This window comes from Haematobia irritans, chromosome 1, assembly GCF_050003625.1.
Source record: "Haematobia irritans isolate KBUSLIRL chromosome 1, ASM5000362v1, whole genome shotgun sequence".
NCBI classification, from domain to species: Eukaryota; Metazoa; Arthropoda; class Insecta; order Diptera; family Muscidae; genus Haematobia; species Haematobia irritans.
The window spans coordinates 9334174-9349605 of NC_134397.1; the positions used below are offsets into that span (position 1 = coordinate 9334174).

A 15432-nucleotide genomic window follows, 5' to 3' on the forward strand; every position below is an offset into this window, starting at 1 on the left:
CATTTTGATCTTAAATCTAAAGTTTCAATATTTCAGTTAATTTAAGGACAGTTGCTTTAAATCAAAAATGTTTTTCTTTACTTTAAGGCAAATTAGCCTTAGTTCAAAGACATGCGACTTTAACGCAGGGATGCAAATTTATAAAATGTGTGTTCTAAATTTAAGGAAACAAATTCTTGAAGCAAAGATTATAAACCTTATTTTATTTAAAATTTCATTATTTTAAAGAAATTTGTCCTTAATAATTTGTAAATTTCGCATCCTAAAATTTAGGTTACGTAATCTTTAATAACACTTAAATATTTTATTCAGTGTAGAAATTGGATTTTGAACAAAATTTCGTCAAAATTGGATTGCTAGAAAAAAATTCACCGAATTTGGGTTTTTGTAGAAAATTTCGCAGAATGTGGATTTGTATAGAAAATTTCCACTAATTTGGATTTTTATAGAAAATTGCATTAAAATTGAATTTAAAAAATACATATTTTTAAGAAAAATCCCTCGAAATTGGAATTCGATATATATTAAATTTTTTAAGAAAATTTCGTCGAATTGGATGTTTATAGAAAATTCATTGAAATTGTATTGTTACAGTAAATTTATTAGAGAATGGATTCATTTTTTTTTTGGTCAAAATTGATTGTTTATAGAAAAATTACGTCCTTGTTAGATTTTTTCATTGAAATTGGATTTTCATAGAAAATTTCGTCAAAATCAGATTTCCATAGATAATTTTGTCAAAATAGAATTGAAATAAAAAAATTTCGTCGGAACTGGATTTTTATAGAAAATTTTGTTAAAATTGGAGTTTTATAGAAAACTTCTCGAAATTAGATTTTTATAAAAAAATATGCATTAACGATTCCCTTAAAATTGAAATTCCATAGATATTAGATTGTTAAAGAAAACTTCGTCGAAATTGGAAATTGTGTGAAAATCCAAATTTATTAAAAATGGATTTTTTTTTATAGAAAATTTCGTCGAAATTGGATTTTCATAGAAAATTTCATCGGAACTGGATTTTTATAGAAAATTTTATTACAACTGGTGCTTTTTAGAAAATTTTGGTGAAATTTGATTTTTATAAAAATATTATTGAAATTGGATTTTCTATAAAAAAACCTATCGAAATTGATTTATTTTAGCAAATTTCGTCGACATTTGATATTCAATGAAAAAATGCATTGGTATACATTTCACATAAAAAATTCGACAAACTCAGATATTCCAATTTTTTTTTTATTTTTCATTGCAAATTTCTATCGAAATTGGATTTGCATAAAAAATGTTCGAAAAATTCTTTGAAAAATAATTTTTGTTGAAATTTTTTGTCGAAATTGGATTTACATAGAAAACTTCGTCGAAATTGGATTTTCATAGGAACTTTGTTTGAAATTTGATTTTCATAAAAAATTTGTTGAAATTGGATGTTCATACACTGAAAATATATTGTCGTGAGGTCGAAGATTTCATGTCTTTAAAATACGAATACAAATTTTGCTTAGCATAGAAGACGCATTTCTCTAATATCAAGTTTATTTCCTTGTCAAAAAGTCGACACACTTTTCAATGAAGTCGTATTGTCCTTATGATTAAGCGATTTCACTTAAAAATGGGTATCATAACATGAAAGAAAAAATGTTAGGGCTAAGGTCAACTTGACTTTAATAATTCAGAAAAATTCTTTAAATTTAATGAAATTGTCTTTAAATTTTTTGTTTTTTTGCATCTTGACTACAAAACAAAAAATCGTTCAAATATAGGACATGTTTTTCAAAACCTTAAAATAAGGTTTTCAAAAGAAATTTTTTATTTGAAACATAGCATAATTTCTACTATCGACTCTTAATTTGGAAAATAAAGTTGTCGTTAAAGGACTTTGACAGCATACACGCAGAGAAGAAACATGATTGTCACAATCATATTCGAAGAGCAAAATAATATGATAGCAGCTATTTTTGCGGCGACCATGTAACATTTTAACCTGCAACCATGTTGGCTCAGTGAACATGGTTCTAAGAAAAATACAATTGTCCTACAATTGTCCTCATCTAAAATGTTATTATATTAATAAAAAAAATTTTGTTTCCATTAAAAGACAATGGTCACGATTTAAAATGTTTTGGTATTCATTCAAAATGTTTTTCTTCCAGTTAAAAGAACATTGTCACAACCTAAAATGTTTTGATCTTTATGAAAAAACTTTTTTCGTCGTCGAAAAAAGGACGCCACTTGGGAAAAGAAAACACAAAATTAACTTTATTTATTTGTTTTTATTTATTTATAAACTAATTCATTGTTTATTTGTATTTATAATGCCGTTCAAGCAAACATCATATATTTTTACACACTATTTTATTTCAATGTCAACAATAAGTAATTATTCCATATTTACATCGTGCCCATCAAATGTACAAACTCAGGCATCATGTAACTGCAAATAAAAATAAATGATCCATATAGCAAAATGCAGAACAAAAAACAGGTACATTTTTCAATTACACTTTCCTTTTTTGTGTTCACATAAAACCACGTGCCACTTCTGAATAAATAAATGAACACAAAACACAGTAAATCCGTATTCTCCGTCCATTCCAAGAAATAATCAACACACGACTGACGCGCAAAATGAAAATCGTGCTTAATGTTTTTATAAAATTCTTGTCGCTGCAAAAAAATTAAAAAATTAAATGGTCACGAAAACAATGTACATCAGGGATGGAAAATACAATTTTTAAGAAGGTACAAATAAGGTATTTTTTTAAGCGAAAAGGTACTTTTCACTAAATTTCAAATAAAATTCTGTTGGAAAATTATTGTCAAGGGCTCCTTTAGAAATAAAATGTTGACAAAATTTTCTTTAGAAATAAAATTTTCATAAAATTTTCTATGAAAATAACATTTTTACAAAATTTTCTATAGAAAAAAAATTTTGATAAAATTGTCTATAGAAATAATATTTTGACAAAATTTTCTATGAAAATTAAATTTTGACTAAATTTGCGATAGAAAATTTTCTATAGAGATAAAGTTTTGGCAAAATTTTCTATAGAAATAAAATGTTGACAAAAAATAAAAAAATAAATTTTTGACAAAATTTTCCAAAAGAAAACATTTTGACAATATTTTCTGTAGAAACAAAACTTTGACAAAACTTTCTGAAGAAATTAATTTTTGCAAAATAATATTTTTTTGATAGTTTTTGGTAAGATTTTCTCCAAATGTTGGTAGATTATTTTTCTCTCAAGTTTCGACCGTGACTGTAATGGCTTTTATAAAAATCGAGATTTTCTTCCCGCATGAACTTGTCTGCTTTGCCAAATTTGAAAAAGACTATTAGCAAATAAGTTTGTTAAAGACTGCCTCAAAATATTAAAATATTATGTCAAAACCATTGTACCATACATTTGATATCGGCTCAAAAATGTCTACACAAAAGGTACTAAATCATTCGCGGGGGTACTACGGTACTGACCAAGGTGAAAAAGTATTGAAAAAAGTACTATAGTACTGCATTTTCCATCCCTGATGTACATGGTCTTTATGGCCATGTAATGGTTGTAGACATGTCTATACGTAAACTATAAAAATACTTTTTTCTCTGCAAAAAAGTAAAAAAATTGAATGGTCAGGTACATGATTTTCCTGACCATATAATGGTCTCAAATTCTATCATTTAAATAATAGAACATATTTGCGGCATTTGAGAACCATTTAAATGCTTATTGCCAACATATATTTTTCTCCGCTCGAAAATTATTTTTACAAAGACAAAATACATGGTTTTCGCGACCATTACATACTCTAAATAAGCATTAAATGGATGCGGCAACCATGTCCAAACATGTTTTTTCTGTGCGTGTATGAAGATAAAAAGCTGAGAAAGCGAAAAATTTAAATTTGCTTCCTAGAAGCAAGTACAAAAAATCCAAATTTAAAAGAGAATTGTGTTTTAAAAGTATCCTTACTTGTATTCTCCGCTACTTTGGCTCGGAATCAATACAAAATTTTTTAAAGTAAAGACAAAATCTTAAATCGAAACTTAAATGTAATTAAAAAGTAATAATAAAAATAATAAAAAATAAAAAAGTTCATCGACATTTGATTTTCTTAGAAGATATTTTCGAAATTCTTTTTATATAGCAAATTTCGTCTGGATTTTATTTGCATAAGAAATTTTGTTAAAATTGGATTTTCCTAGAAAGTTTTTTCGAAATTTGATTTTCGCAGAATAGTTTTTGTCATCATTTTTGTGGAAATCAAATCCACAAAAAAATTCTATAAAAATAGTTCGTCGTTAAAAGAAATTTTCCTTCAAAGTCACCACGAGAAATTCTCGTAAATTATTAGATTAAAGTGAACGTGTAGGAAAAATTTACTAAAGTACCATTATTTCTCATTTAAAACCCATCAAAACGCAGACTGGCAGTATAATGCACCCTCCATTAAGTATTGGCAACACGTCTCTGTTCAATATAATTATTTTTCTCTCAAAATATGATGTTTATGATAAAAATCATGATCAAATCAAAGATCGCTGTGCTCAAATTCGTTTTGGGTAAAAAGGTATCAAAGGACGGACACTGGGGCCTCTCTCTCTTTCATAACAACTTAGAGACAGGTAGAAAATAAAATAACATTCGAAATGAATTAGATTTTTTTTGTTTTCGCTTCTGTCATCTCCGATTGTACATTCAAACAAGGGTGGTTTTCCATATACGATTCACATTTGAATCTTTTGATTCATCCGGGTATATAGTTGTTTTTTTTTTCGTAAAGTTTTTAATTTTGTTAAACATTTACGAAAATAATTTCCATAAAAATTTGTTGACTCATTTTCAAATGGAATGTTGTGAAAACATATGTCCACAAATCCCCTCGTGTATTTTTCAAGTGAACTCAAGCTGAACGGCGATCACACAATGTCCATATCGAAAGAAAAGGACAATGAACACAAGGATTTTCCCATTCACCTGAGGGCGTTCTTTTTTAGTTTTAGTCTATCACTTTTTGTTGTAGTTTTTGAAGCCGGTGTGTATCTCAACTTATTGAGGTTTTTATAAAAAAAAAAACAACACACTCACACACAATAATGATATTCCATCAAAGTGTGAGAAACTTAAGGGTTTAATTAAATTAGGTACAGTTTAGCAGGATAGATTTTGGAGTAATAAATTGTAAATAACTTAGAAAAGTAAACTAAAAATAGAATAATAAATAAGAATGAAATGGAACTTCTTGAAATAATAAAAAATGTTTTTTTAATTGTATTGTGATATAAAATGTATGTAAAACAAGTATATACAGCAGTAAGTTCGGCCGGACCGAATCTTAAATACCCACCACCATGAACCAAATATTAGGGTTTCCTTTGAATTTTCAGGAGGGCTTGAGGACTTGAGGACACAACCCGAAGATAAATTTAAAGATTTCACCTATGAGGACTATATCAGATTCTGGATTTATAAGAACCATTTTTGTTTGAGGTTTAGAGGAATCATTAACATCTCTTGTAAGTGTGCAAGAAAATTATAAAATAACGTCTTGATTTGAAATCTTAAATCTGTAGAAGTAAAATCTGGAAATTTTACATTGAGTCTCAAACAATTTTCATGATCAGTGCGCCTTCTACACCCTCAAGAAGTGAAGTCGGTCTATATGGAGGCATTACCAAATGGACCGATAAAAATTTAATCCGATACACGTTTTTGTGAGCCTAAAATACCAGAATATTTACAATTTCAGGCATATCAGATAAAAACTGCGGTTTCTAAAAACCCAAGGAGTTAAATCGGGAGATCGTTCTTATGGGGGCTATACTAAAATATGGACCGATACGCACCATTTTCGGCACACCTCTTTGTGACCCGAAAATACCTCTAGATTTCCAATTTCAGGCAAATAGGATAAAAACTTCGGATTCTTGAAGCCCAAGAAGTAAATTGGGAAATCGGTCTATATGGGGGCTATACCAAAATATGGATCGATACTCACCATTTTCGGCACACCTCTTTATGGTCCTAAAATACCTCTAGATTTCCAATTTCAGACAAATTGGATAAAAACTACGGTTTCCCAAAACCCCAAATCGGGAGATCGGTCTATATGGGGGCTATCCCAAAATATGGACCGATACTCACAATTTTTGGCACACGTATTTGTGGTCCTACAATACCTCTAGATTTCCAATTTCAGGTAAATTGAATAAAAACTGCGGTTTCTATAAGCCCAAGAAGTAAAATCGGGAGATCGGTCTATATGGGGGCTATACCAAAATATGGACCGATACTCACAATTTTTGGCACACATATTTGTGGTCCTACAATACCTCTAGATTTCCAATTTCAGATAAATTGAATAAAAACTGCGGTTTCTATAAGCCCAAGAAGTAAAATCGGGAGATCGGTCTATATGGGGGCTATACCAAAATATGGACCGATACTCACAATTTTTGGCACACGTATTTGTGGTCCTACAATACCTCTAGATTTCCAATTTCAGGTAAATTGAATAAAAACTGCGGTTTCTATAAGCCCAAGAAGTAAAATCGGGAGATCGGTCTATATGGGGGCTATACCAAAACGTGGACCGATACTCACCATTTTTGGCACATCTCTTTATGGTCATAAAATACCTCCAGATTTCAAATTTCAGGCAAATTGGATAAAAACTACGATTTCTATAAGCCCAAGACCCCAAATCGGGAGGTCGGTTTATATGGGGACTATATCAAAACCTGGACCGATATAGCCCATCTTCGAACTTGACCTGCCTGCAGACAAAAGACGAGCTTGTGCAAAATTTCAGCACGATTGCTTCATTATTGAAGTCTGTAGCGTGATTACAACAGACAGACAGACAGACAGACAGACAGACAGACAGACGGACAGACGGACATCGTTATATCGTCTTAGAATTTCTCCCTGATCAAGAATATATATACTTTATATAGTCGGAAATCGATATTTCGATGCGTTACAAACGGAATGACAAACTTATTATACCCCCGTCACCATTCTATGGTGGTGGGTATAATGATAATATACCGAAAAAAGTAAAATGTTTTGTCGCAAGAATGAACTACGTCGTACGAAAATTTTACTAAATTATACTCCACATTTTGAGATTTTCCACAAAGCGTTGTTAAAAACAGGGAATTTAATGCCCTGGTGTATTTTTTAACTGCAGTTCACGAAATTATACCCTCTCATAGAAGAAAAAATGAACTAAAAGTAAAGAAGAAAATCATCAAAATCAAGAAAACCATAAACTTAAAATAAATTTTGTATAGATACAACATTATGCGAAAATTTTGTATAGGAAGAAAATTTTTTATAACTTTCTATAGAAATTAAATGTTAACGACATTTTATATACAAGTAAAATTGTGACAAAATTTTCTATAGTAATACAATTTTCACTACATTTTTTATAGAAATAAAATCTTGAAAACAATTTCTGCAGAAATAAAATTTTGACAAATTTTTTTATAGAAATAAAATTTTGACAAAATTTTCTATAGAAATAAAATTTTGACAAAATTGTATATAGAAATAAAATTGTGACAAAATTGTATATAGAAATAAAATTTTGACAAAATTGTATATAGAAATAAAATTGTGACAAAATTTCCTTAAGAAATGAAATTTTGACAAAATTTTCTACAGAAACAACATTTTGACAAAATTTTATATAAAAATAAAACTTTGCGATAACTTTCTATAGAAATAAAATTTTGCGATAACTTACGATAGAAATAAAATTTTGACAAAATTTTCTATAGAAATACAATTTTGACAAAATTTTCTATAGAAATAAAATTTTGACAAAATTTTCTATAGAAATAAAATTTTGACAAAATTGTATATAGAAATAAATAAAAATAAACATTTTGAGTAGAAATAAAAAATTTTACAAAATTTTCTATCGAAGTAAAATTTTGGAAAAATTTTAACTTTTTTTTATTAATTTAATTTGGAAAAATCGTCCGTTCGTACGAATTTTGGTCCAATTTTGGAAAAATGTTGGCCCAAAAAAAAAGAATTCATTGTGGCAACGCTGAGTGTGAACATAGAAAAGAAAATTATTTCGGGTTTGGAATTTAAAAATCAAAATTGTAAGAGATTTTTTTGTCTTAAAGACAAATGCCTACCTGCAAAACAAGTTACTGACAGTTTGTCGAATGAATTTATATGGCAAAAGTAGGCTTGAAGTTTTCTTTAACTTTTTTTGCATATGGGTGTTAAAGAAAATCATTTATTTTTCCAAATCATAACATTTAAAGGGAGATACGGTCAAAATATGGTCAAGAAAAAAAACGCGTGTAAATCGGTGAAATCGTTTATTTAAAAAATCAAATTAAATTTCTTTTTCAAGTTCAATTAGTATAACATTCAGGAAAAATATTCAGTTAGGCTTTCGCTTTTCCAAATCCGAATTGCCGGGCTTCACGCTCGACACCTGCCATCAGATTTTTTACAGCCACCTTGTCCACCTTCTTCGCCGCAGAAAGCCAGTTTGCCTTGAACTGCTGCTCGTCCTTAGCAGTTTTTTTGGTCTTCTTTAGGTTCCGCTTGACAATAGCCAAGTATTTCTCAATTGGGCGGAGCTCTGGCGTGTTGGGAGGGTTCTTGTCCTTGGGAACCACCTGCACGTTGTTGGCGGCGTACCACTCCATGGCCTTTTTACCGTAATGGCAAGTTGCCAAATCCGGCCAAAACAGTACGGAACAACCGTGTTTCTTCAGGAAAGGCAGCAGACGTTTATTCAAACACTCTTTCACATAAATTTCTTGGTTGACAGTCCCGGAAGCTATGAAAATGCTGCTTTTCAAGCCACAGGTACAGATGGCTTGCCAAACCAGATATTTCTTTGCGAACTTTGACAGTTTTATGTGCTTGAAAATATCTGCTACCTTTCCCCTTCCTTTTGCCGTATAAAACTGCTGGCTTGTTGTCGTGTACAGCCTCCGGGATCGCGCTTTGGCCGTCGTATTTTGTTTATCATCGCGATTTGGAGTCACTACCTTCTTGTAAGTCGATAGTCCGGCTCGTTCTTTGGCTCGATGCACGGTTGTAGACGATACACCCAGCTTATTTGCGGCATCTCGGAGAGAGGTTATGGTTTCGCTTGAAACTACCGGCAACTCTCTTTGTCGTCTCAGCGGCTTCCGGTTTTCGATTTCCCCCCGATCCAGACTTCCTGGCTGTCGACAAACGTTCCCCAAACACTTTAAGTACATTTGTAACGTTTGATTTGGCAACTTTTAGCGATTTTGCCAGCTTTGCGTGCGAGTAGCTCGGATTTTCGCGATTCGCGAGCAAAATTTTGATACGCTGCTCTTCTTGCTTGGACGGCATTTTGACAACTGAAGAGTGAATTCCAAAATCAAAATAGGAGCAACATTCTACACACACACACCTTCAAAATGAGGGGTGTTCAGGTTTTTTAAATGCAAAATTGAAAGAAATACGTCAAGTTTATATTGACCAAATTTTGACCGTATCACCCTTTACATATGTGACCATATTTTGTTTATCGTTGAAATTGGAATTTCATGGAAAGTTTGTTTAAATCGGATTTTTATAGAAAATTTGGTCCAAATTGGATTTTCCAAGAACATTTCGTAGAAATTGGATAATTAATTTTCATTGAAAAAATTCGTCGAAATTGGACTTGCATACCAAATTTCGTCTAAAGTGGATTTCCATAGAGAGACAGACAGTCGACAGCTACAATTTTTTAGTACCTCCTGGACATTTTCTTTATGAGCAAATAAATGCGAATTTATCACAAGGTTTCCTTCCAATAATATTTTTTTATTCGCTTTTAAGGTATTGTTTCTAGACTCAAAAGAAAACTTTGTCAAAAATTCGTTCGTTGAACATGAAACCTCTTCTTTCAATATACTAGCTGAGTAAAATTCGATGGATTTATCATTAGGGGGTATATGTAGATCGAGCTGGCCTGGATATATATTTTTATACCCTGCGCCACTCTGTGGAACAGGGTATTATAAGTTAGTGCATATGTTTGTAACACCCAGAAGGAGACGAGATAGACGCATGGTGTCTTTGGCAATAATGCTCAGGGTGGGTCCCTGAGTCGATATAACCGTCTGTCCGTCCGTCCGTCCGTCTGTCTGTGAACACATTTTTGTGATCAAAGTCTAGGTCGAAATTTAAGTCCAATCGCCTTCAAACTTGGCACATGTTCCTAATTTGGGTCAGAATAGAACCCTATTGATTTTGGAAGAAATCGTTCAGATTTAGATATAGCTCCCATATATATCTTTCGCCCGATATGCACTAATATGGACCCAGCAACAAGAGTTTTATACCGATTTGCTTGAAATTTTGTACAAACATAACACTTAGTCGTATGGTCAAGTGCGCAAAATTTGATTGAAATCGGTTCAGATTTAGATATAGCTCCCATATATATCTTTCGCCCGATATGGACTTATATGGCCCCAGACGCCAGATTTTTGGCCGAATTTGGTTGAAATTTTGCACTAGGAGTACAATTAGTAGTATAGTCAAGTGTGCAAAATTTGATTGAAATCGGTTCAGATTTAGATATAGCTCCCATATATATCTTTCGCCCGATATGGACTAATATGGTCCTAAAAGCCAGAGTGTTGGCCCAATTTGGCTGAAATTTTGCACAGGGAGTAGATTTAGCATTGTAGCTATGCGTACCAAATTTGGTTGAAATCGATTCAGATTTAGATATAGCTCCCATATATATCTTTCGCCCGATATGCACTTATATGGACCCAGAAGCCAGAGTTTTATGCCGATTAGCTTGAAATTTTGCACAAGGAGTACAATTGGTAGTATAGTCATGTGTGCCAAATTTGGTTGAAATCGATTCAGATTTAGATATAGCTCCCATATATATCTTTCGCCCGATATCCTCTTATATGGAGCCAGAAGCCAGAGTTTTATCCCGATTAGCTTGAAATTTTGCACAAGGAGTACAATTGGTAGTATAGTCATGTGTGCCAAATTTGATTGAAATCGGTTCAGATTTAGATATAGCTTCCATATATATTTTTCGCCCGATATGGACTTATATGGCCCCAGAAGCCAGAGTTTTGGCCCAATTTGGTTGAAATTTTGCACTAGGAGTACAATTAGTAATATAGTCATGTGTGCCAAAATACCAACATTTTCCTTGTTAAATCGCCACAGCTTAGTCGAAAAGTTGTAAAAATGACTCTAATTTTCCTAAACTTCTAATACATATATATCGAGCGATAAATCATAAATAAACTTTTGCGAAGTTTCCTTAAAATTGCTTCAGATTTAAATGTTTCCCATATTTTTTTACTAAAAATAAAATATATGGTATCGAAAATTTAGATCTACAAAGTGGTGCAGGGTATAATATAGTCGGTCCCGTCCGACTTTAGACTTTCCTTACTTGTTTAAATTTAGTTTTACTATTCATTCGATTGAGTCCAATGAACCACATGTCTGTATTGTGTAAAGCGGATGTATAGATCTGGGACCCATTTAATAAGATTCTTCATCACTCGTTGCCATTAAACTTTCTGCCTTCGGCCGCTTTTTCTCTCTATGATATATGATTTGTCTGATTTTCTTTTTTAATCTTGTATGTTTTTTTTTCATGTTTAATTGCTTCCTGGCCTAATTAAATAGGTAATGGTTATGGTGCCTTAACACCATGAGACATTGTTTTTTTTTCTGCATGGGGAGATTTTCATTTAACTATTTGCGTCCCCCTTGTGTTTTTTTTTTGTGCAATAACCTTTTAACACAACTTTTTTACAAGTCACATATGTTCATCAACCATACCTTTGAATTATTTAGCAAAAAAATGCCAAGTGTTATGGTACTCTAAACCGCAGACCATTACCACCACAGGGAGTGACCAGAAAACCACATATGATATGTAAATAAAGAATACAACATCATCGACTCTAACAAATATATGCAGGGAAGACCGTACATAAAAACATTATTAAAAAGAAAGAGTGAATTTAACCTAATTTGCTATAAAATAATAAATTTCTAGACTTTTGTTTTCGACGTGATTAATTGTTCAACAAAATATTTTATTACTTTTGTTTTGGCAATTTTTAATTTTTTTCTTTTTATTTATCTTACAGGTGAGAATTATTTTGTTACTTCAGTTATCAGATTTTGCATTCTGTTTTTGGGTAAGTTAGCGGAAACTTCTGTAACTATTAAAATATAAGAGTGAAACTACATTTGGTTTTTCGGTTACTCAACAAATAATAATATTCGCAAACTAAGACAACATGTGAGGAACGAAATTTTAGAAAAAAGGAAGTTTTATTTTGTGGCTACAAATATTTCTTTAAAAACAAATAAAAAAGAGTAGGGGCAATCGTTGCAACGATTTCACAAATTCATAGTAAACATGGACGAAAAAGACTGTTTTTCATATGTTTGGATGTAAAAATTATATGTTTGGCACTCAAATTTTTTAACACAAAATTTTAGTGCAAACATATAATGTTCATAAACTATTATAACATGTATGGGACATATATGTTACAACATATTATGTTTGGGACATAAAATCTTTGTAAATATAATATGCTTAGATGCAAACATATATTAATTTGGAAATTTATTTATTTATTTCAGTCTATGGAATAACAAAAATTACTTACAGACTAGGACTTAAAACTAAAAATATATAATATCTAATAAATTAGCGAATTTTTCAATATTAAACATTAAATCCAAATTGTATTCATTGATTCTGTTGAACTCTTTTAAAGCCCTTGTTATAGCTTATAAACATATAGCTTATAAACATAAATGTGTTTAGAAAGAGAGTATGCTGCAAGTAAAATAATGGAAGTAACCAATTGGCGCCTTAAAAATATATCCACGCAAAGAAAATTTCATTAACATTTTTTACTACCATTGTATGCCCTAAGGTGGAACATAATATGTTTGAACAATACAAACAATATTTTGTTTGGATCAATCCTGAAAATATATATGCTTGAAGCAAAATATATATTTTTTTGAGGGTGAAGAGAATCCACCATAGGATGGGCGTATATTAACTTTATCATTCCGATTGTAACACATCGAAATACTGACCCCATATATTATGGATCGTGGTGAAATTCTGAGTCGATCTAAGCATGACCGTCCGTCCGTCCGTCTGTTGAAATCACGCTAACTTCTGAACGAAACAAGCTGTCGAAGCTTCGCATAAGTAGTTGTTATTGATGTAGGTCGGATGGTATTCCAAATGGGCCATATCGGGCCACTTTTACGTATAGCCCCCATATAAACCGATCCCCAGATTTGACCTCCGGAGCCTCTGGGAGGAGCAAAATTCATCCGATCCAGTTGAAATTTGGTACATGGTGTTAGTATATGTTCTCTAACAACGATGCAAAAATTGGTCTATATCGGTCCATAAATATATATAGCCCCCATAAAAACTGATTCCCAGATTTGACCTCGGGAGCCTAGTGTCAGTATGTGGTTTCTAATAACCATGCAAAAATTGGTCCATATCGGTCCATAATTATATATAGCCCCCATATAGACCGATCCCCAGATTTGATCTCCGGAGCCTATTGCAGGAGCAGATTTTATCCGATCCAGTTGAAATTTGGTACGTGGTGTTAGTATATGGTCTCTAACAATCAAGCAAAAATTGGTCCATATCGGTCCATAATTATTAATAGCCCCCATATAAACCGATTCCCAGATTTGACCTTGGGAGCCTCTTGGAGGAGCAAAATTTATCCGATCTGGTTGGAATTTGCTACATTGTGTTAGTATGTGGCCGCTAACAACCATTCAAAAATTGGTCCATATCGGTCTATAGATATATATAGCCCCCATATAAACCGATCCCCAGATTTGACCTCCGGAGCCTCTTGGAGGAGCAGAATTCATCCGATCCAGTTGAAATTTGCTACATTGTGTTAGTATATGATCTCTAACAACCATGCAAAAATTGGTCCATATCGGTCCATAATTATATATAGCCCGGAGCCTCTAGGAGGAGCAGAATTTATCCGATCCAGTTGAAATTTGGTACGAAGTGTTAGTAAATAGTCTCTAACAACCATGCAAAAATTGGTCCATATCGGTCCATAATTATAAATATATCCCCCATATAGACCGATCCCCAGATTTGACCTTCGGAGCCTCTAGGAGGAGCAAAATTTATCCCATCTGGTTGAAATTTGCTACATTATGTTAGTATATGGTCTCTAACAAACATGCAAAAATTGGTCCATATCGGTCTATAATTATATATAGCCCCCATATAAACCGATCTCCAGATTTGACTTCCGGATCCCCTTGGAGGAGCAAAATTTATCCGATCTGGTTGAAATTTGCTACATTGTGTTAGTATGTAGCCGCTAACATCCATGCAAACTTGGTCATTATCGGTCTATAGTTATATATAGCCCTAAGATAAACCGATCCCCAATCACACAAAAATTGGTCCATATCGGTTCATAATTGTATATAGTAGAGGAGTGCGAAATTGTCGCGACACGCGTGAAATAAATGTTTGTGTCAAATAAAGTTTTTTTTTACTTCGGTTCGTGGGTGCCGAAAACTATGCTGTTATATTTATAACTGCTTGACTGTTTGTGTTGCTTGTGCTTTGATGGCTATAGCGATAATTTTCTGTTGATGACAATAACAGCTACGTACACACAAAAAAATTTTTTTCTGATTCAATCACGAAATTAATTGATCCAATTAATTTTTTAATTGAAATGTCTTCAATCACGAAAATGATAGTATCAATCACAGTTTTAATTGGGCATAGAAAAAATTCTTGATTAAAAAATTAATTGATTTCATTGCCATATTTCAATTAATTTTTTAATTGATTCAATTAAAAATTTAATTGATGTTGATTGCAAAACTCAATTAATTTATTAATTAAAAAAAGGTAACTATTTTCAATTAAATTCTGAATTGGCTTAGAATTTTTATTTGGATTAACAATTGATTGTTTGAAAAAAAAAAATTAATTAAAAATTTAAAAAAATGTTCATCATCATCATAAACTGACTTAGTCTTCCGAATTTGATTAAAAGTTAATTGTATCAATTAACTTTTTAATTAAAAATTTTAAAATTTTCAATCATTGACTTAATTAACTTAATGTTTATATCTTGATTAAAAAGTTAATTGTACCAATTAATTTATTAATTGAAAAAAATTTCAAATTCAATTAACTTTTTAATTTAAAATATTTTGGTGATATTTTTTTCTGTGTAGCCTAGTGGATAGTGTGTTGGCTTATAAACTGTATGGTCCGCGGTTCGATTCTCCGTCCAGGCGAAAGGTAAAATTAAAATATATATATATATATATAAAATCGAATAATTTCTTCTACATAGTTTGTATTACAGAAAAATGTGCTAAGAACTAAAAAAGC

General features: G+C 31.6%; 1 protein-coding gene across 4 annotated transcripts in view; it reads left to right on the top strand.

Annotated features, from left to right (window-relative positions):
• cno (adherens junction formation factor afadin) overlaps positions 1-15432 on the top strand; it is a 223118-nt gene that overhangs the window by 42263 nt on the left and 165423 nt on the right. Inside the window, exon 1 of one of the 4 annotated variants that reach the window (XM_075289176.1) lies at positions 12164-12187. The exons of the other annotated variants lie outside the window; for them this stretch is intronic. The gene's annotated coding sequence lies outside the window, so the exon portion shown is untranslated. Of the gene's footprint in view, positions 1-12163; positions 12188-15432 lie in introns of those variants that run through there. 4 annotated transcript variants of the gene reach the window in all.